Source organism: Rattus norvegicus, chromosome 3 (assembly GCF_021556685.1).
Source record: "Rattus norvegicus strain SHRSP/BbbUtx chromosome 3, alternate assembly SHRSP_T2T, whole genome shotgun sequence".
Lineage (NCBI taxonomy): Eukaryota > Metazoa > Chordata > Mammalia > Rodentia > Muridae > Rattus > Rattus norvegicus.
Genome location: NC_141536.1, coordinates 31,916,169 through 31,937,379, shown reverse-complemented (window position 1 = coordinate 31,937,379; position 21,211 = coordinate 31,916,169). Strand labels below are relative to the sequence as shown.

At 41.2% G+C, this 21,211-nt stretch overlaps 1 protein-coding gene across 1 annotated transcript in view; it reads left to right on the top strand.

The window, feature by feature from the left end:
- The first annotated feature begins 2,691 nt into the window (after positions 1-2,691).
- The window catches only part of LOC147995459 (uncharacterized), a 272,034-nt gene continuing 253,514 nt past the window's right edge, over positions 2,692-21,211 (top strand). The window contains exon 1 of the transcript XR_015684331.1: positions 2,692-2,807. The gene's annotated coding sequence lies outside the window, so the exon portion shown is untranslated. The remainder of the gene's footprint in view (positions 2,808-21,211) is intronic.

Here is a 21,211-nt window from a genome sequence, read left to right as displayed (position 1 = left end):
CTCAGCAAAATATCCTCCCACATGTCTACTTCAGCAAAACCATCCTCATAAGACAGTTTCCAGAAAAAACATATCACATTGCACAACTGAGTCTCAAAGAAACAGACATTTTCTACTTCAAGAAAACATGCAGTATTTGTCCAAGTGATATAATATTTCCAGTTTTACCCTTTCCTGCAAATGTCATGACTTCATTTTCCTTTATGGCTGAATAAATTCCATCATGTATATGTGCAGTATTTTCTTTATTCATTCCTTTGTGATGGACATCGAAGCTGGTTCCACTTCTCAGCTGTTGTGAATTCAGCCACAATAAATGTAGGTTGCAGATTTCTTTGCATTAGGATGAGTGTTACGGTTATATATTCAGGCTTCTAAAATCTTAGTCATGTTCCAAGAAGCCATTTTAAACGTTGGCTGGAAGGACAGCGAAAGTGAGAACAAAGGTTCAAGCATATAGCACTCTCCCTGGGGGTGTGTATTGCATGTAATATCTCAATATGAAAGCAGAAGGCAGCAGAACTGTTCAACTTGAAGAACTCCTCAAAATGGACTCCACGAATTAGCATGTTATGTTCAATGACATCCACAGGGCAGGACTGTAAAAGAGTCATGTAGTGTCCTCAGCAGATACTTCGTACATTTCAAAGTATTTTGCACTAGTTACGTCTCTGAATTCCCCACAAATACCTTGTTAGGAAATAGAACAGACCTCGTCTCCATCTTAGACTCGAGGCCACAAATGTTGTTACCTGTACAAAATGAATCTGCCAAAACCCAAGTAGAAGTGGGACTTAATGCTTGCTTTTCTGGCCTTCTCCCTAGACTTTTCTACTAGACAGGAACTCAACAAGGAACCTGCATCTTGCTTCACCCTGGGAAGGTCAACAGGAGAGATGGTGGTGGCCACAGAAACATTTCCATGGCCCTCAAATTGTACCTGCCAATTTTCTATCTTCCCCATTTCCACTTTCTATCTATTTATTTTTCTAATGTCCGAGTAGTCGATGCAATCCAAGTCTCTCACAGACTTTTTAGAATAACGTGCTCTTTGCCCTGAGAGAAACTCAGAGCAGTCGTTTGCCCGCTGGAAGCCAGTAGCAGAAGTTCTCTTGAGCGAGGAGCTGGTGCGCACCTCACAGAATCCTAGTGTTTCGTGGGAGAATAATATTGTGCAGGAGTAGAGACGTGCTGCTTGTGAGCTATAAATATTTACCTTTCATCGAGGCCTTGTGTGAATTAAGACAGTTGAATAGCATGACTTTATGGGACGAGGTGACAGCTTATTCTCTGAAATAGCCAGGTGAGACTGTTCAAGTCTCCAGTGATAATATAAACAGAGTTTCCAAATGGTGCGACAGAGCCCTGTAATCTCCACTTGTTTTTCCTTTGATTCCACTTTTTTTTTTTTTTTTCATAGAAGGGCCAACCCTTGTTTGGCGAAGTTTTAACAAAGAATGTGTAGCAGGAAATCAGAACAGAATGTTTATTCAGCTATTTATTTTTGGCCGAATCCTTAAAAAAAAAAAAAAATGACGGCGAACACAAATCAGGGATGCTTAGGAATTTGGTGTCATTTAAGAATGCTTTGGAGGGACTACTTTTCAGGATTAGAGTTCAATTAGAATTTTAATTTATACTTGTTTTATTTGCATAACAAGGTTATGAATGATGAAGCAGCTAGAGCCAGACGCATTGGCTCCAAGGTTTGCAATTTAAGTCCAGAGTATTTTGCAAAAGAGAGGGTGGGAGGGGGGAATTCACTCTCAATATGCATAGCTTGCTGAAACCTGAGTTTCTCAGATCATCTTCCTTGAGCTCCCATATCTGTGAGAATGAAGGCAAAGCAGGAGGCAGCATGGCAGATTTGGAGAATGGATTAGCTTCCCTAAGTGCAGGGAACATGGCTGCGAAGCAGAAATATTCCCATGATGCCCAGCGGCTGCCTGGTGTTTCCAGGGCTGCCTGCTTTCTGCAGGAACAAGATGTAGACACTTACACCATACTATTATTCTGTTATTTCTATCACCATGAGTCCGCTCAGAAATGAAAGAGTCAGAAATTGAGCTTCACTTCTATCATTGTTTCTTCGAGTTTGCATAAAGTAAAGGGCCCAGGGAGTGCAGTTCTCCGAGATCCTCAATTCCCTTTATGACCCTACCCACATTCTAACAAGGTATCTCTCCTCTGTCTCTTTTCTTCCTTTTTGGGGGGATATATTTCTTATTTCACTTTCGCGTAAATTCACAGAAAAATTCTACATCGAAGGGAGCGAAATGTCTGCCTCCATGTTTATCTGACGAGGCTGCTTAGAAGGGACCTGTCTGTTTGATCTCTAATACTGACCCTCATATCTTTGTTTTTGGAGAAATGCTGGAGCTTGAAGCACCGGGAAGATCATGAATGGTGATCTATTTAGGATCGGAAGCATTCTGAACATCCCACCGATGACCACTTGTTCTAACTAAGCACAAGGGGTTTGCACACAAACTTTGCGGGGGCCTGATGTATTGATAAAATTATTGAAGGAGTAGGCTGCAATGTGATTGCCTTGCTTTAAGGCAGCCCGAGGCAAGGGACCTAGTTGGAAATTGTCATTTGGTTTCCCAATCCATTAAGGGCCCTGGAGATTTGCCCTTTGCTGCCAGTTTCACTTTCAATTTCCCATTGACACTTCCTTTAATTTTGTTTAGGAAACCGAGTTACCAAGCTACAGTCGGGATGGAGTTAGAAGTGGATAAGCTCCAGCGAGATATTGCAGCTTAGAGGGGGAGAAACTATTGTTCCGCCAGCGCTCTCTGGGGAGGGTAAGCCTGGACTTTTTCTGCTGTCTCCTCGTTGGCAGCTGCAGAGAAGAGGCCTAGGGGCTCTGCATTCTCTTCTGAGTCCCCCCACCTCGCCCCGCCCCCCAACCCCGTGGCTAAGGAAGGCCGGCTCACAAAAAGCATCTCAGATACAAACTGGTGATAACTCAGGTATCAGAAGGAAAAGAAAGGGGAACAATTCCTTCAGGCTCTCAAAGCACTGTTTTCTCTTTCACCTTGGTGAGCATCTGAAAGACACGCCCATGCTTTCAGTCTTGAGGAAAGTGATCCCCCTCGCTGATCTTAGTGGAGATGAGGGAATCAGATCGACAAGTTTCCTATGGGCTCCTGGTTGCAGGGAACAGGTCAGGGGAACAAGGAGACAAACACAATCTGCTTTGTGTTTACTAAAGTGCCGCTTGCACCCAGCGTGGGCATCATGGTGTATGGCCATCAATGGTACAAAAATTCTTTATGTCTCACTTTTAAAATAGTAATGCATTTATCCTAGCCGTCCCCAGTTTCTGGAAGATAAAACTGATTTGTCACTTGTAAATGCAATAAGGAAATCCCATTCTTGATTGGAATCTAGGAGGGGAGTCACTGGAAAGTATTAAAGAAATAGTTGAGTAGTGATCTGCTGGGACAAGATATCTGTGAAGTCCCAATAAATTCTAATACGTAAATTGAGTTGGGAGATGTGGACGCAGACCATAGCTTAGAGGATTCAGAGGAAAAAAATAATTTGAAATTTCTTAATTTAAAATCGTTTGGAGGTCTATGTGCTATATGAATATTATATAAAGAGGTTGTGGTTTGACCGTCCATGGTCGCTCACAACTTTAGCTTCTAAACGATGCCATTATTAGAAATGCTATCAGGAGTTTAAAATTCACAGCGTGGATTTTAAAATGAGCAAAAGGCAGTGTTCAACTCGGGGCTTGTCATGCTCCCACTTGATTTGTCTGTTGAATATTTGAAACTAATTCTACAGCATGGAGCTGTGAGAGCCCATTTGCTTTCCTGATTTAGTGCCTCTAAATCCATTCATTTCCATGCCTGGGGCTAATAATTGTTTCCTTACACCCAACTCAGCCGGGTAGCACCCTGGGAGTCTTTATGAAATTACCAATACCGAAGTACAAGTGCAGCTATTCATTAATTAAGGAGACAATTTATAGAGAAACAACAGAAAATGAGAACTTTGTATCTATTTATTCATTAAAATATGCCTAGAATGCCCGGGCTCCCCCGGAAGATAGTCACATTTGGGAAAAATACTAGAGGAGGCAGAGCCATCTCCATCCAGGTTTATGCTGCTGTTTGCAGGATCCGGAAAGCACATCACCGGGGATGGGTGGTGTTTGGCAGTTGTGGGTTTGATTGTTAGTATTTCCGATATATAGCCATATGATGTTGGATCTCTTCCTTCTAAGCCATAGTTTCCTCAGCCATGAAAAGGGAAGAATGGCTGTCCTTTAAAGAGGCTGTTTGGGGATCAATTTAAAAAGAGTATGTAAAATGGCGGCTAAGAGACTCGAGAGTTTTCGGCTTCTCACTTTTTATTAACTACACAGGGAACCACTGAATTTGGCACATTTTCTATCGATCTACTGTATTCTACTTTTAATCGCTTCTTAAGTCTGCCTTTGTAAGTCCACTGTGGGGACAGTGTCTCATTGTGCTGTCTTCAGCTTTGAATCTGAATCTGCAAACAACATTCACAGCTGATTAGAGGAGGGCAAGGTGACTAGATCAGGTGGCACTTTAGGGGAAGCTCTGTGGACTCAAGGGACCTTAGTCATTTCCTAGAGCAGTTCCCTGCCTTTGCCAAGAATCATGGTGGCTTGCAGCAGAAGCTCAGGGCGATGGATTTGCAGACAGATAACCCCACTAGCATGTATTCTAGTACTCCATGCCTTGGCCTCCTTGGAATCAGCATCCACACTGTATATACTTATGGCATATCTGTTGCAACTGTTGGTAATCCCGTTTCTCATTATGACTTCCATGAAGACAGGAGAGTAATCACTGTTCTTTGTAAAATGTTTCTTGGCCTTTCTTTTTCTATACACTGTGTAAGGCTATAGAAATCAGGAGTTTCAGGTCTGTTTTCAAGCAATTTGGGAGACTATTTCTGGATTCAGTTCTTGCTGGTAGCTGTTATAATAAAATCAGCAGATACAATAGGAGCAAGTCTTTAAAACTATGCATCTGCAGAGTGGCGCTTATGTGGGGAAGACAGTGTGACTAAGCTATTAGGATAGTTCAATTCTTATAAAATGAGAAATGCTCAAGTCAATTTTACAATTAACCCTCAATTCAGTAAGATTTCAAAAACATGAAGCATTTACTGAAATGGCTTTCCAGTTTGTCTCATTTCATGTGATTTAAAGCCAGTTATATGTTCTAACAGTACTGGGTTTGGCTGTTCTAGTTGATTTTCTCCTGCTGTGATAAAACACTGACCAAAAGCAATTTAGGAAAGAAAAGAGTTGATTTAGGTTAGACTTCTAGGCCACAGCTCTTTACTTAGGGAAGCCAGGATAGACAGGCAGTCAAGAAGAAACCATGGAGGGATATTGCTTATTGACTCCCTCACTGGCTAGTCCAACTAACTTAAAAAAGAAAGAATCATACCATTTCTCTCCTTTCCTTTTCTTTCCCTAACCATTGTCCACATTCCCAGCTAGGTTTCTTATACAGCCCAGACCCACCTACCTATACCATCTAGTGTGGTGCTCCCTGTGTCTTGAGTCCTCCCACATCAATCACCAATCAAGGCAAATTCTTGTAGAAAGGGTCACAGGCTAATCTGATAGAAATAATACTCCAGTCAAACTTCTCTCTTTCCAGGTAATTCTTACTACCTTATATATTCATTTAAGATGAACCTTATATAACTGCCCTCAGAGAGTTTTTATAAAGATAAATGAAATAATCTGTATAATACATTCATGAGTCTGTCTGGCAGACGATTGTAGCCCAGTAAGTACTAAAGACTATTGTTGTTTGTATAAGGTAAGGTTAAGGTATGAAGACAGCTAGCTTGTCACTTGTCAAGTGGAAATGAAGAGTTTCAATTATCTGGAAATCAGGATATTCTGTTCTAGTTCATATCAATAAGCTCTGGTCTATCTTCCGTCTTCAGACTTCTTGCCAGCATTTAGTCAGCTTTAGTTTCCCTTAACTAGTGTGGTGATGGTCACGTATTTTCAACCAATATTTAGTGATTGGAAACAAATGAACTTGAAAGTTGTACTGTTTCGGTGGGCAATGGAAGATATTTTCAAAAATCAAACATATTCAGTGTTAGATTCTGTTTTATGTGATTTCAGAATCCCCGAAACCTCTAAAACAAAATGTTTTTGTTCAAAATTAAAATAAAATAAATGTCCCTAACACATAATTGGCCATATTTATTTTTAGAAAAGAAGCTACAAATGGTGTTTGGATAATAACAATCTGTACTTCTCCATAAATATACCACACTTTTGAACTACAGGATTGAAGACAATAGTGAGACTCAATCTGACCATTGTTTCAAGTTCTGTCTACTTTGGAGATTGATATTTATTTATTTATTTATTTATTTATTTATTTATTTATTTATTTTCCCACTCTGTGTCCACGGTCATTAAGGCGACACTGGGCTGAGCCTTTGTGAATCCATCTGTAGTTAGTGCATATAGCCAGCACCCACCCATGCATGACTCATCGAGTTTACCTGTGCCTAGTGTGTTAAATGTCAAAAACTTGGGACCTAAACAGCTCCCATACTTGGGATATGTGCTATTTCAGCAGTGGAGTCCTCCAAGATGGCTCACTTCTCTACTGCCTCAGGGATAATTCCTGCAGCACACCTTCTTTCTTTCGCTTGCAACTAGTTGAACATGGAGCCATTTGATTTTGGGCCTCTTTTCAGGGTTTGAATAGCACTGGTCCTTTCTAATTGTTCCAAGGTTTCTCTAACCTCTTGTCCTCTTGTATGTATTCCTATAGTTCCCCTGGGGTAGCCTTTCTTGTTCTTGCCTTCAGAGTTGAGGACGTGATAACAGTAACATCCCCACTGTCTTCAGACTGACATTGGAAACCACTTTCCAAGTTCTGTAATAAAACAGAAAAAGCACAAAGAAAGTCCCCATAGCTAAGAAAAGAAAAGAAAAGGCAAGCCTCGGAGAAAAGGCCTATGATGAACTGAGAATACGTGAAGGGCTCTGTTCTCTTCTAAGTTGTCTTCATGTTCATGGTTCTCTTCTGAGTTTACATGCAGGCTGTCTAGGTATGGTCTGATAGGCATTACATAAGAGTGGAAGCTTTCATCTATCAAAGGCTTGATAACTAATAGTTGTACACTTACTTGAAGTTAGAGTAATGTTGGATCCATGTTAGCACTAAGGAAATACTAGTACTGGGTAGTTTCAACCCCAAGGATACAGTGCCAAACCATAGACACTTAGGAACTTGAGGGCTGGGGCTCTGCAGAAGCTAGATTGACAGACACATTTCTCATAAGTAGTTTCTATGGGTTAACTGTGAGCCCAGATGAAAGTGAGTGGGAGGTTATTGTGAAGTTGGAAGTGGTGGACATCAGTCACCTTTGTTCATTTTCTCTAGGGTGAAAGTCACATGAGGTAGAATATCTGCTAACACAGCAGAAGCTGAAGCACTAAGAATAAAACGAACAAATATCTACTTAGTTTAAGCAGGTTGATGGTTCCCATAACTACTCCCAATGTCCTTTCTTGAACATTGATCTTAGTTCTTCCTCCTCCTCCCTCTCCCTCCCTCTCCCCTTCTCCCCCTCCCCCTCCTCCTCCTCTTCTTCTTCTTCTCTTCCTCCTCCTCCCCCTCCCCCCTCCTCCCCCCTCCCCCCCTCCTCCTCCTCCTTCTTCTTCTTCTGTAAATCAATCTAAGATAAGCTCCAAGTTAGGGGGAAAGAAAGTTAATGATGATCAGCTAGTAGTTTTTATTTATTTTTGTCCAGGTATTATACTCAGCTTTTCCTTTATTGTGAAAACCAGCGGAACAACATTGGTTGACTTCAATAACTCCAATAAGTAATAAGTAATTATCCTCATTGGGTACTGATGGGGCCTCATATTTCCAGGCCTGTCTAACTAATGAAGGAAAAACAAACAACAAAGCTTCTCCTGTTCTGGAAGGCACATAACTCTGGCTGAAAAGCAGTCCAGTCGCAAGACAAATTCCTTCATAGACATGAAGCATAGCAGGGCAGGCTTAGTGATCTGTTCTGAGGACCAGGATGTTTTCAATCTGATCTCCTGGGTCGGGGTTGGAGGGCAGCCTTGTTCACCACAACACCTGATCTGCCCCTGAGGCGTTCTTCCTTGGCTTGACATCTTTATTTTCTCAATTCAGGTGAAATGGGCATTCTTTGGGTATGACACAGCACTGACAACCTATTTCCTCCCTGTTTACGTTTCAGTACGAGGACTTCTTTATAGTCACCTGTGATCTTTTTTCTTTTCTCTTTTGGTGGAGGTTGGGTAGGTGTTTTTTAAAACTAGTTCATAGACTTTTTTTTTTTTAAATCTGAGAATAGAGTTTCTTAGAAACCTCATAAAACCTCATGCTATAGGCTGCCTGGCTAGTTTGAGGAACTAACAATGATCTTCATTCTCTGGTATGATTCTCAATTTGACACATGCTGTGGTCCCTCATTTCCTCATCTGGGTGAATTCTCCCAATTCCACAAAGACTCAATACCTCGATTCATTTGATTGCAATGTTGATTTAAGGGCAACATCTTGATTCATTTGATTGCAAAGAATTAAAGGACCTTTTGTGGAACTTTCCACTTGAAAGCCTTTGTCATTTTATTCATTTCAAGTTTTAGGGGTGATTTTTAGAAGTTATTGGCATTTTCAAACTGTGAAACCTCAAATTTTGAGCTTACTTTAATCCTGGAGTTCTCCTTATGACTTGTTCATTCCTGTCTGATCTACAATCTTCTTCACAATTACTCCCCCTCAGCAGTGTCTAGCAGCCAACAGACGCTAGTGTTTCTCTTTTCAACTATTTCCCCTAGAGCTAGTTGCACTAGACACCTGGTCTCCCTTCTAGATTCCTGAAGCCAGCCTTTTTATGAATCATTTGGTTACAACAAAACAGGCTCTCTGGCCTTCTAGCTATCTACCACCCCAGTGCTAACCCAATGCCAAGTACTTACTTGGTTTTTTTTTGGGGGGGGATCCTGTTTGAAAGGGATAATGTTAGGACTTAGAATAATATTCTAATTTCCCATTCACTGAATTGTAGGTTTTCAACCCTCTTTTGCCAAAAATTCCAAGGCAAACCAACCAGATACCCAAGCTGATTGAAGCTTTGTTTTCAGTGTGGCTTCTAAGTTTGCTTTGTCTGTTAATTTCCACCTAGCAGAAATAAAAAAGCAAGGAGATGCCCAAAAAGGAAAATTAGGTAGCTCCAGTAGAGCTGACTGCTTTTCTACATGTCGTTATTGTGACTGAGTCTGACTACAAGAAAAGGCTGAGAATAATCTGGCTGTAAACTCAGGAAGAACAGAAATAGAGTCTGATTAACAGCATTAGTAGTTTTTAATATACTATCCTAAAGAAGGAGAGGAGTTTGCTTCTCTGATGTGACAAGATACCCTAAGGTAGATAGCCCAAGTTGACGGAAAGTCCCTATGATGACAATAAAGAGCCTGAGTTTTCTCTTAATCCAGGCCTTGACTTAGGAAAACTGTGAGCTTTCTAAAACCTAAGTTAAATGACCATTATCACCAGCAAGGGAAGCAGAAAAACTGAATGCTTTAAATAGTCATATTGAAATTGTAATTAACACAGTTCAGTTGATAAGTATGAAAGAGAATGGATATGAGGTAGATAATTATCAGTGTCTGCATGCACGGCTAATGTGATTATATACTCCTTACCTGCAATAGACTTCTTTTTTCTCTCAGAACTCAGCATACGAAACACTCTTTGGAAAACACTAAGAAATATTTATTTGAAACAAGTTAGTAACTTGTACCTTGCCCAGAACACAGCAAGCAATTAATGAAGTTTTATTGAAGTAGCTAAATGGGTCAGCAATGCTCTGTAAGCCTGTGTTAACAGAAGAGTTCAAAGGAGAGATGCTGTCACAACACTGACAAATGCATGTATGTAAAGATCAGGATATGTGCTGTCTGAGATACGTGTAGACATGATTTTTTTTGTGCATTGTGCGAAGTTTATCCTTGAATTATTCAAATGCTGATTTCTCTGCCCTCATATCTTGTTTCAATCCATACATGGCTTTGTTATGTTTATTCTTAGAAGCTCCTGTCTCAAGTTGGTATAACTTTGCTCCTCATGTTCATTCTCTGCCTTGCCAATAAAAGCCAATGAGCCAATATAGACCTTTACAGAGAAAAAAGGTGGTACTTCTGGTTCTGGGGGGGGGGGGTGGAGAAAGATCTCCTTTCTTTGGAAGAAGAGGAGAGGTAGGGGAAGTGGAGAAAAACCAGGAGAAGAGAGAGGGATCAGGGATAAGAAAGGATGAAAAATTTCCGGTAAGATAGGAATATAGTCTAGGAGGAAGCCTGACCAGCTTGGAGGTTTAGAATAGAGTAATGATTGTTCAATATTTGGTTCAAGGCAATTTTAATAAATCTTAGTCTCTTTTATTATTGTGTTATTGGGGAATTAGCTGGTTAGGAAATCTAGCCACAAGATTAATTCACTGCTTGCATTTATATTAAAGATAATTCCTTTTCCAAATACACATCATCGTTCCTGAGTATTCCCTATGAGGTACTTGCCCTCAAAAATCCACTCTTTTGCATTCCTAGAGAATAAACATTTAAAAAACTAATAAACTTGTGTTGGTTTGAATAAGAATGGTCCCCCGAAGGCCTGTATATCTCAAGGCTTCATCATCAGGAAGTAGAACTACTTAAGAAGGATTAGGGAGTGGTCTTCTTGGAGTAGGTATGACCTTGCTGGAGGAAGTGTTACTGGAGGTGAACTTTGATGTTCCAAAAGCTCAAGCCAGGTTCAGTAAAGCTTTCTCTTCTTGCTGCCTATGGATTCAGCTGTAGAAGTCTCACCTACTTCTCCAGCACCATGTGTGCCTAGATGTCACTATGCTTCTTGCAATGATAATAATAGACCAACCTGTTGAAACTACAAGCAAGCCTCAATTAAATGCTCTCTTTGAAAAGAGATGCCATGGTCATAGTGTCATTCCATAGTTATAGAACACTGACTAAGACAGAAGTTGGTACCAGGATAGTGGGATAACGTTATGACAGTACTGACTGTGTTGTTTTGGGAGGACTGTAGAAGGGCTTTGAAACTTGGGACTAGAAAAGCTATTGGGTATTGAGAGCTCAGTGAGTTGTTCTTTAGGAGCTTGGAAGATAAGAATGTTGAGATCAGTGCAAATGGTGAAAGCCTGGCTTATGAAGTTTCAGAGGGAAGCAGACTCTATTGGGTCTTTTGTGTGACGAATCTGTGGTGTCTCTTCAGTTGGAGCTCTAAATTGGCTGAGGTTAATGCAAGACCAGGAACACTAAGGTAAAAGCTTTGCTTTACTGGGACAATGGATGCTGGTCAACTGGGGACTAAGAATCAGCTGTGTTTAAGAAGAGACCAACATGTGGATATTTCAGTCTTTCTTAGAAGGGAGAACAAAATACTCATAGAAGGAAGGGACAAAGAATAGAGCAGGGACTGAAGGAAATGTCATCCGGAGATTGCCCCACCTGAGGATCCATCTCATATGCAGTCACCAAACCCAGTCACTATTGCTGATGCCAAGAAGTGCTTGCTGATAGGAACTTGATATGGATGTCTCCTGAGAGGCTCTGCCAGAGCCCTACTGATACAGATGAGGATGCTTGTAGCTAACCATTGGACTAAGCAAGGAGACCCCAATGGAGGAGTTAGAGAAAGGACTGAAGGAATTGAAGGGATTTGTAACCCTATAGGAAAAACAACAATATCAACCAACCAGACTCCCTAGAGCTTCCAGGGACTAAACCACTAACTGAAGAGTACATATGGAGGGACCTATGGCTCCAGCTGCATATGTAGTAGAGGATGACATTGTCTGGCATCAATAGGGGGAGAATCCTTTGGTCCTATGAAGGCTCATTTTCCCAGTGTAGGGGATGGCCAGGGCGGTGAGGTGGGAGTGGGGGGGTGGGAATGGGAGCATCTTCATAGCAGTAGGGGGAAGGGAAGAGGGTATGGAAGAGGGTGGAAAGGGGATAACATTTTAAATATAAATACATAAAATATCCAATAAAAAAGACAAAAAGAAAAGAGACCAACATTATTGGGGTGATGTCTTCTAGGAAGTATTTCTTCAAGGTCAGCACATAGACGATATGTTCCAGAAGTGGCCAAGGTTGTACCTTTTGCTGGCAGCTGAACTTGGTAGTGTAAGAGTCATCTGGATAATACTGGTTTTGAAGGCATGAAGGGGTACATGGAGAACAGCTGAGGCTTGGCACTGTGTGGTAGGGCTGGCATCCCTAAAGAGAGCTCCGTAGAGGATATTGATGAAAGTAGAGTCCAGTTGGAGCAGGGGAGGATCACCAAAAGCAGCAGCAGCAGCAGCAGCAGCAGCAGCAGCAGCAGCAGCAGCAGCGGCAGCAGCAGTGGCAGCAGCGGAGTGAGGCTGATCTGAAGCCCCACTAGAAAGCCCCACTGTAGCCCTTTTCTAGAAAGAAAAGTTGTGTGTGCCGTATATGTCAGAGTAGGAGAAGAGACCCAAGTCCTTTGGAGGAGCCCAGAAAATCATCACCGAATCCCAGATAATTAGACATTGTATTAAATTATTAAAGTTTGTTTGTGATTTGTTCAGACTATGACCCGGTTCTTCTCTCTTGAAAAAATTAATTAATTTTGATTTTTAAACGCACACACATACACAGCTGAAAGACTAATCTTTTGAATGTGAGTTTGAATTTTTAAAGAGATTGGATATTTTAAAGAGACTGAACTTTTAAAGTGTTGGAGTTTGTAAAGACTGTGGGGCTTTTAAAGTTATTGTGTTTTATATCGTCAGATTAATGTTAACATGACATCTTGGGAATAAATGAGAAAGGAAAGGTTCTAACTTAAAAGTGATGTGTTTGAATGTCAAATTGAAAAGGGGTCAGTTGTAATGGCTGTGTTTATGTCAACTTGAGTCATGAGAGAGAAGGGAGCCTCAAGGGAGAAAATGTCCTGGTTATATTAGGTGGTAGGCAAGCCATTTATCTTAATTAATGATCCCTGGGGAGGGTCTGCCCATTGTGTATGGGTCCATCCCTGCACAGGTGGTCCTAGGTTCTATAACAGAACAGGCTGAGTAAGCCATGGAGAACAAGTCACTAAACAGCACCCTGTCCAAGACCTTGCATCAGCTCCTTCCATTAGGTTTCGCCCCTGCTCGAGTTTCTACCATCACTGCTTTTGATGAAGAATTATCATTTGGGACTGTGAGTGAAATAAACCCCATTCCTCCCCAAGTTGCTTCTGGTCATGGTGTTTCACTCCTGTAATGATAAACCTAACCAGGACACAAGATATCAAATGCTCTCTTTTCTAAGGGTTGCTGTGGTCACGGTTTCCCTTGGCAGTAGTAGAACACTGACTGAGACCACACTGGAAAGAAGATCAGAAAAGGAGGTCACTCAAAATCTGAAAAGAGCATGTCCACTAAAGGCCTCCAGAATTTTGAAGGCAAGAGATAGGTCTTTTTATTTTATCTTTAAATTCTTTCCATTTTGTGTTTTGTTTTTAGAAACCAGTAAAATGAAAACCTAAGTAATATTTCTTTGGCTGAAATAGATTGTGTAAATAATGATTATTAATCTGCCTTGGAAAATTATTAAGTTAAAAGTGGTGAAATGCCATGACTACAGGCCCACCAGATGCGTGCTTTTTAATTTGCTTTGTCTGGTAGTTGTTAGAACAAGGAGGGACAGGTGCGTGGGAGATGGTTGTGTACACTACTGTCACTGAGGCTGCCATCGTCAAAGGATGAGGCCAAAGCTGCTTCACTGTTCTGCCTCATAAGCCACAAAAGACTTCCTGTGATGTCAGGCAGCCTGCAATAACACAAATGGCGGCCCAAAAATTCACATGTCTGATATAAGCTGCCATTATCAGGCAATAATTATTTCTTCTTCCGAGAAGTCAGCTTGCCAATCATACTGACATGCTTTCAGTTTGTTTCAATGGTACACATTTTCCTTTTGCGTTTCTCCAGGAAGAGCCTTTGACAGAGAAAGTTAAGTTACTTTCAGCACCAGTCAGTGCCTTGTGGGAAATGTGTCTGGCTGTCCCTTTGCAAAGCAGTTCTGCCTCTGAGGCATCAGAGACTAAAAAGATCTTGACAGCCCTGTCTTCCTTGTTGCATCCCTTGTGTAATGGGAATGGTGTGGTTCAGGCCCACAAGCAGGCTGTGACCACCAGAGTCCAGAGCTGTGGAATGTGCTCTTCGGAATTAAATAGCCTTATTGGGGGAGGATTTGAGCTAGATGCAGTAGCTAAGGAGACTGAGGCAAATGGTTCTAAGATTTGTATGAAAAAAATATTTTTCCTAAATTAAAAATTCTCATTGTGAAATTTCTTGTAAGAAAACAGGAAAACATTTTGACTTAGCCTGTCAGAAAGCATACAACTTATTTCAGGTTATTTCTTCTTGCAGACTCATATTTTAAAAGTATAACTGGAACAAAATTAAGACCGGTTCACCATTTGCTGACGAGAGGAGAGGAAATGTTGTCTTGGGCAATGGCCTCCCTTGGTGTGCTTGTTTCTTCTGAGTTCACAGCCCTAGCCCCACACTAGCTCTGTATCAGCTCCTGCAAACATCTTGAAGTAAGATTTTGCTCCCTCATGGGGACTAAGCTCTGTTACACTCTGCCTTTCTAGAGTCCCTTCATACTCAGAACATAGAGCTGTCTTGTTGTCGTTGTTTTTGTAGGGCATCAGAGTTCCTTTCTGTCTTGCCTTAGGACTCTGATATTTTGAAGAAAGTAAAACAGAGATTACCTAGGCTTTGTTTCACATTGCACTATTTTGGCTTTTATCTTTTATTCTCTTTCTGCGTGTTTGGTGTGTGTGTGTGTGTGTGTGTGTGTGTGTGTGTGTGTGTGTGTGCGCGTGCGCGCATTAGTGTTCACGAGCATGCACAGTATGTTTGCTGAAGTGTGTGCACATGAGTGTGTGTGCACATGAGTGTGTGTGCACATGAGTGTGTGTGCATACATGTACATATATGTTGGTACATGTGCACAATCATATACACTCCACACTTCATGTATAAAAGTGCCCTGTTTGAGACAAAGTCTTTTGCTGTTCAGTGCTATACATGGTAGGGTATTGGTTCCAAAGCTTCCAAGGTTCTCTTGTTTCCTCCTCCCATTTTGTTCTAGCAGCACCGGAGTTACAGACATAGGTTACTGAGGTATAGTGTTGCGTTACAGTTATAGTGAGTCCTGGGTTATGAACTCAGACCCCACATTTGTGTGGTAGCTGTTTTACCCAGTGATCTATTCTCCCAGCAACCTGATATTATAAACCTGTTATTTGACCTGTTTCTGCCCCATAGACATCTACCTGTATTTAAAAAATACTACCACTATCCATACCATTGGCAACACATTCACTACCCTACCACTGTCACTGCATTCACTCCATTAGCAAGACCGACAGATTTTTACCTCTCCAATGCCTTCCAGTCTATTGGTTTATTTTCACCAACGTAGCTATACTCTTAGTCTAAGCCCCGGTGATCCGTAACCTGAAGCACTGCAATAATGTCTTTATTACTGATAAACATTCATGTTTTGTGCCATTTGAACATGTTTTGTAGAGCCAGCATGGTCTTCTATAACTTGAATGTGTAATTGTTTTTCCCAAGATCTCCTAATGGCTTTTCATATAAACACAGATTATAAGCTCTAGTCCTTAACATACTCCAACAGTCTGTCATGACCTTCTCTCTTTTATGATTCTGTGGTGCTGAGGACAATGTACTTCCGTGCTTCTGGGACTTCTAGATTTGTTTTCCATTTGTGTGATGTTTTCTTGCCCTGTCTTGTGCTAACCTGACTCCTATATATGCTTTAGAATGCTACTGAAATACAAGGAATTCTTCCTTTACCCACATAGCCTTTATCCAGATCTCCATTCTATTAGCTTACAGCATCCTTCCCAAGTCCTTGCTTGCAGTTCATCACAACTGTGATTAGATAGCATTCTGGCTTGATTTATGTCAATGTGACAAAAACTATAGGCATCTGAGAGGAGGAAACCCAGATTGAGAAAAGTGATTGATGTGGGAGGGCCAAACTCATTGTGGGTGGGGCTACTCCTGGACTTGTGGTTCTGGGTTCTAGAAGAAAGCAGGCTGTGCAAGTCATGGTGAACAAGTCAGTTAGCAGCACCCTCCATATACTCAACATCACTTCCTGCCTTCAGGTTCCCACCCTGTTTGAGTTTTTGTTCAGTGATTGACTATAGTGTAGACTTTTTTTAAAAAAAAAAAAAAAAAGCCCAACAAACCCTTTCCTCCCCAACTTGCTTTTGATCCTGGAGTTTTATCACAGCAATAGTAACTAAGATAACTAATAGTTTTTTTTTTTCCATGTATGTAATGTCAATATCTGTTTAGTGACTATGAATTGGAAGACTCCAGGGCTTCTCTGGACCTTCTTCATTTCTGGACCTTCACATGGGCACACTGCTTGGAAAACAATTTACCCAGACAATTTCCGTGGGAGACAGAAACATTGAAGAGAAGTTCAGTGGGATGAACAGCTGGTCGTCACCCAGTGACAATCAGAAATGATTTGTGGACATAGGAACTCTCTCTAAGAAATATTTTGGGAAGAGAATCTGACAGGAAAAATCAGATTTTCAGTTAACAAGGGAACAAGAGTGGCAGCAACTGTAGTAACGACCTTAAACAAGTCTTGTGACTCATACAGTGGTCACAGTGCTTTAGGATTCTGAATCTTCAGATTATAAAACTCTCTAGAATGTGTGCCTTTCTTCTCCTAGGTGTCCTGCAACACTGGGTAGCTCGGTCCTTTGGATCAGTTTAAAAAAAAAAAAACTTACTTCGATGTCTTTCTTTTAACAAATCTTGTATGTTGCATAAGCCTCAGTTGCCCTGGCCTGAGAGAAGGGAGCGCCTTACTTCAGTGGATAATACTTAATTGGAACAATCCAGCAAATGAGTGTCAGTTTGGGGGCCCGCACAACGTGTCTGCTGAGCTGAGTTTGTTTACACTTTGCCAGTGTCATCATTTACAAACTTCAAAAAACACATTGACAAATTCCCTAGCTGTTTTGGCAGCGTTTCCATCAATCACCCATCTAATAGCACCAACATTTCTCCTGGGCTATTATAGTCACTTCAATCGCTGCTGCTGCAGCTTCAGGAGAAGATAAATCAGAAGGGCTCTTTCTAGTCTCAAGTACAGCGCCATTTCTATTAACCAGCACTTCCTCTCCTGCTCTTCTTTCTCGGCCCTTCCTCCAACCTCCATAAACAATCCGTTCTGCTTTGTACTGCCTTTGGTAAAGTAAGCTGGATCTATGGCTCTCCTTCTGAGGCCCCCCTTGCAACGTCATTGGGTAATGGGTCCATTTATTGCTTTGGATTTTTGTGTGTCCTCTCCAGTTACTCTGTGCAGCCCTCTCAAATCAATAAGTGTATTGTGTTTCTGCCGACAACAGGTGCCTGGCTTCCCAGGCCCAACACACCCTCGGAGAGCAGCTCACATGTCTAATGACCACAGCAGGAAAACCTGAAACCGTTTTGCCTTTCAACCAGGTTCTTTGTGCTGCAGTGTTAGGCGGCAGCTGGATCTGCGAATGAGAGGCCTGAATGTCCCTGCTTTTCACCATCATGGTTGCTTTCTGCTGCTAACGCCCTCCCTTGCTTTTCAGAGGGAAGAAATGGCCAAAACCCAGTCAGGACATCCTCCTTGCTTGCTCGATCATCGTCTCAGGCAAAGAGTGTTTCCCCTTACTAACTGATCCTCTTAAGTAAGATGATCCTACTTAAAGCAACAAGCCCGGTCTGTCTTCCTGCTTCCTCACCATTAAGAAGCATGGCGTGTCTTCCTTCTCCCTTCCCTTCACAAGGGAGCCTGGGTAGCAAATAACAGGCAACTGCCAAACTTGGCAGCTCAGGTGAGGAGAGCTGGCTGAAGCTCTGCTGCCCAGCTGGAGTGCTTGCTGGCTGTGGTGCCAAATGGAGGGCAGACAAACGAGACTGAATTGCAAGTTGCTGCCTGAGTGATGTTCCCAGCTCTGTGGCTGGGGGCCGTCATCCCTCATGAGCCATGGTTCTGGACAAAGCATCAACAGCAGCCTGTTTGCAAATCTTGGCTCTGTACCTGAGTAACCTATTAATCAGAATTTCAAGTGGGCCTTGGGAGCGTTTTTTTTTTTTTTTTTCTCTTTCCTGTGTAAGTCAGAGTGCTGATGCAGGGGTGCGGTGGGGGTGGCGTGGTGTCCATGTAAATGATGCCATCAACTGGATGCATGAGATCCCAGTTGTGGCTGAGCTGCGTGAAGCTGTCTCCACTAGCAGGGATTTCAGTTGCTTGCTGTGTCTTGATGATGAAATGACCAAAATACCAATATGGTCATTTTACATTTGAAAGGCTTTTTTTTTTTTTTCAGTTAAAAAAGCTTTGACGTCTGCATCTCTCAAAGCACTCTTAACCAACGTAGACTTTTGCCTACACTCCGAATGATGGACTGCAAGCTGTTTTTTGTTGTCTTACAGAATTAACTACTTGTATAAGAGAAAGCATTTACAGAGACAACTGGCTGATCAGAATTCACTGACCTCATAAGGAAGGAATATTTTTGAACTCTGCATCAGCCTCAGTAATATGAGAAACACATAGGGAAGAGAAGGAATTGGCATTTGTTCCTTGTGTATGTCCATGATTTTATTTATGTGAGATCTAAAATTGTGGAGATGAGTCTAAGTATTAACAATAGACTATTTTTGTGTTGAAAAATAAATTTCATACAAAATGTTTTGATCATGTTTTCCCCAACCCAATTCTTCTCAAATTCTCTCCACTTTCCTACTTACCCTAACATAAGTTCTTTTTTCTGTCTTAAAACAAAACAAAACAAAACCAACAACAACAACAATAACAAAAAGCTGAATTACAATAAATAAGAAAAAACCCAAGAAGTCCACAAAAATAAAAGCAAAAAAGGCACACACCCCCCCCAACAAACAAAACAAAAAACCCAAACAACAAAAATAAAGCAAAAGATCAGTAAGACAAAAAATAAATGAATACATAAACAAACGAACAGACAAACACACATCTGAAATAAAGGCCAGAAAAAATACCAGAGTCCTTTCTGTTAGCCAGCTACTGCTAGACTTGGGGCCTGCCCTGGAGTGAGGTTAATATACACACTGGCATTCCACTGGAGAAAACTCATTTTCAGTTTGCCAACAGGTATCCATTGCAGAGAGTTTTTAAGTTAAGGGTGGGGCCCTGTGTTTACTTCTTCTCTCAATGCTGGGACTCCATTTGGCTTGAAACTTTACAGCTCTTGTGCATGTTGTTGAAGTCACTGAGTTCCTTTGTACATCACTCCTGTTGTATCTAGAAGAGTTGTAAACCGCTGTTGCTTATTACATTGTTTCTGCCTGCTCTTCTGAGTAGATCTTGAACCTTGATGGGAGGCATTTGATGGAAACATCTTAGTACTGAATATGTTTAAGTTTCTCATTCTCTGTAAATTGTCCGGTTGTGAGCCTCTGTGTTAGTTCTTGTCTGCTGAAGAAGTTTCTCTAACGTGTGTTAACTGACGCTCCAATCACTGGGTGTAGCAGTATGTCATTAGGACTTGTTTTTTGCTGTGTTCCTTTTGCATAATAGTAGCTTAAATCCTAGGCCCATGACCTTTCTAGTTTCTGGTTTATGACCAGCAATGTCATGGAGTGGGCCTTAAACCCAAACAGGAAGTGGTTGGTTACTTGTACAACATTTGTGCTATGATTGCATCAGTGTATCTTATAGGCAGGTCACTGTTATAGGCCACAGGTTTTGCATGTGGGCCATACTCATGATTATCTTTCTCTCCTGATCATTTATGTACTCCCCTCTAGTAGCATGAGCACTAGTTAGTAAGGGTGAATCTTCTAGTCAGACCGCACCTTAACCTCTCTGTGTTCAATAACACAAGTAAACATGTCTTTAGCAACAGGGCCACATCATCAAGCTTCAGAGGCTAACCAATAGCAGGAACCTATGATATTTGGTGGTTTCCATGGGGCCTCTTTGGCCCAGAACTCAACAAGATGTAACCCATTTCTGGCACTGGGTGTTTTATTTGGTGGTATAATGTGTCTAGTTGGAACATTGTCTCCCCTATTTGGTGATGCCATTTATATTCCTTTCATATATATGAAGTTTTTAAAGTTTCAGTTTCCATATAGCCATTAGTTTGGTCCTTCCCATCCCCCCCCCATTATCTTTTTCTCCCAACACTCTCCTAATTTAATTCTCCTATTCTAGTTTCTCCATAACATTATATCCTATTTCTCCCTCCATGGGAGATTCTGTCCTCTTCTCTGGTTTGTTACTAAGAATCTAACACCCATGGTTATTCCGATTATAGCACACATATCAAAAGCTTAAAAGCTGATATGCACATATAAGAGAAAACACACAATATTTGTCTTTTAGGATCTGGGTTATCTTACTCAGAACTTTTTTTCTGGTTTCACTCACCTGAAAATTTCGCATTTTCATTTTTCTTAACAGCTGAATAATAAGCTGCCAAATAAATATACCACAATCTATTATCTATTCATAAGTTAATAGACATGTATGCTCTTTCCAGTTTCTGGCTATTATAAAAAAGCTGTAGTGAACATGGATGAGTACATTACTGGGAGCTCACCATAGATGACATAGTTTAGAGTCAGTCGAAATCTTTATTCCAAGTAGCTGGAGAGAGTGGAGCCCTTGGTGTCCAAAGCATGGGATTTATGAAGGAAAAAAATCATGTCCTGAACCCTTGGTCAGGGGAGTCTTTGCAAAAGCAAGTGGTTTAACAGAAGCTAAGATTAGCAGTTAGCTAGAGGAGGTTCTGTATAAGTAGGTAGTTTAACAGAAACTAAGATAAGCTTCGTAGAGCATTTCGACCACTAATTTTCCAAGGTATTCTTCATCAAGGAGATTGAAATCTAGTTATATCTGAAATGCCTCAACAAGAATACAAAGAGGAAGTAACCTCTACACTGTCTTGGGCTGTTACACAAGTATCTTTGTAGTAGGATATGGCGTCCTTTGGGTATATTCCTAAGATGGGTAAAGTTTGATTTTGGGGTTGATCTATTCCCAACTTTCTGCAAAACTCCAAACTGGTTTCCATACAAGC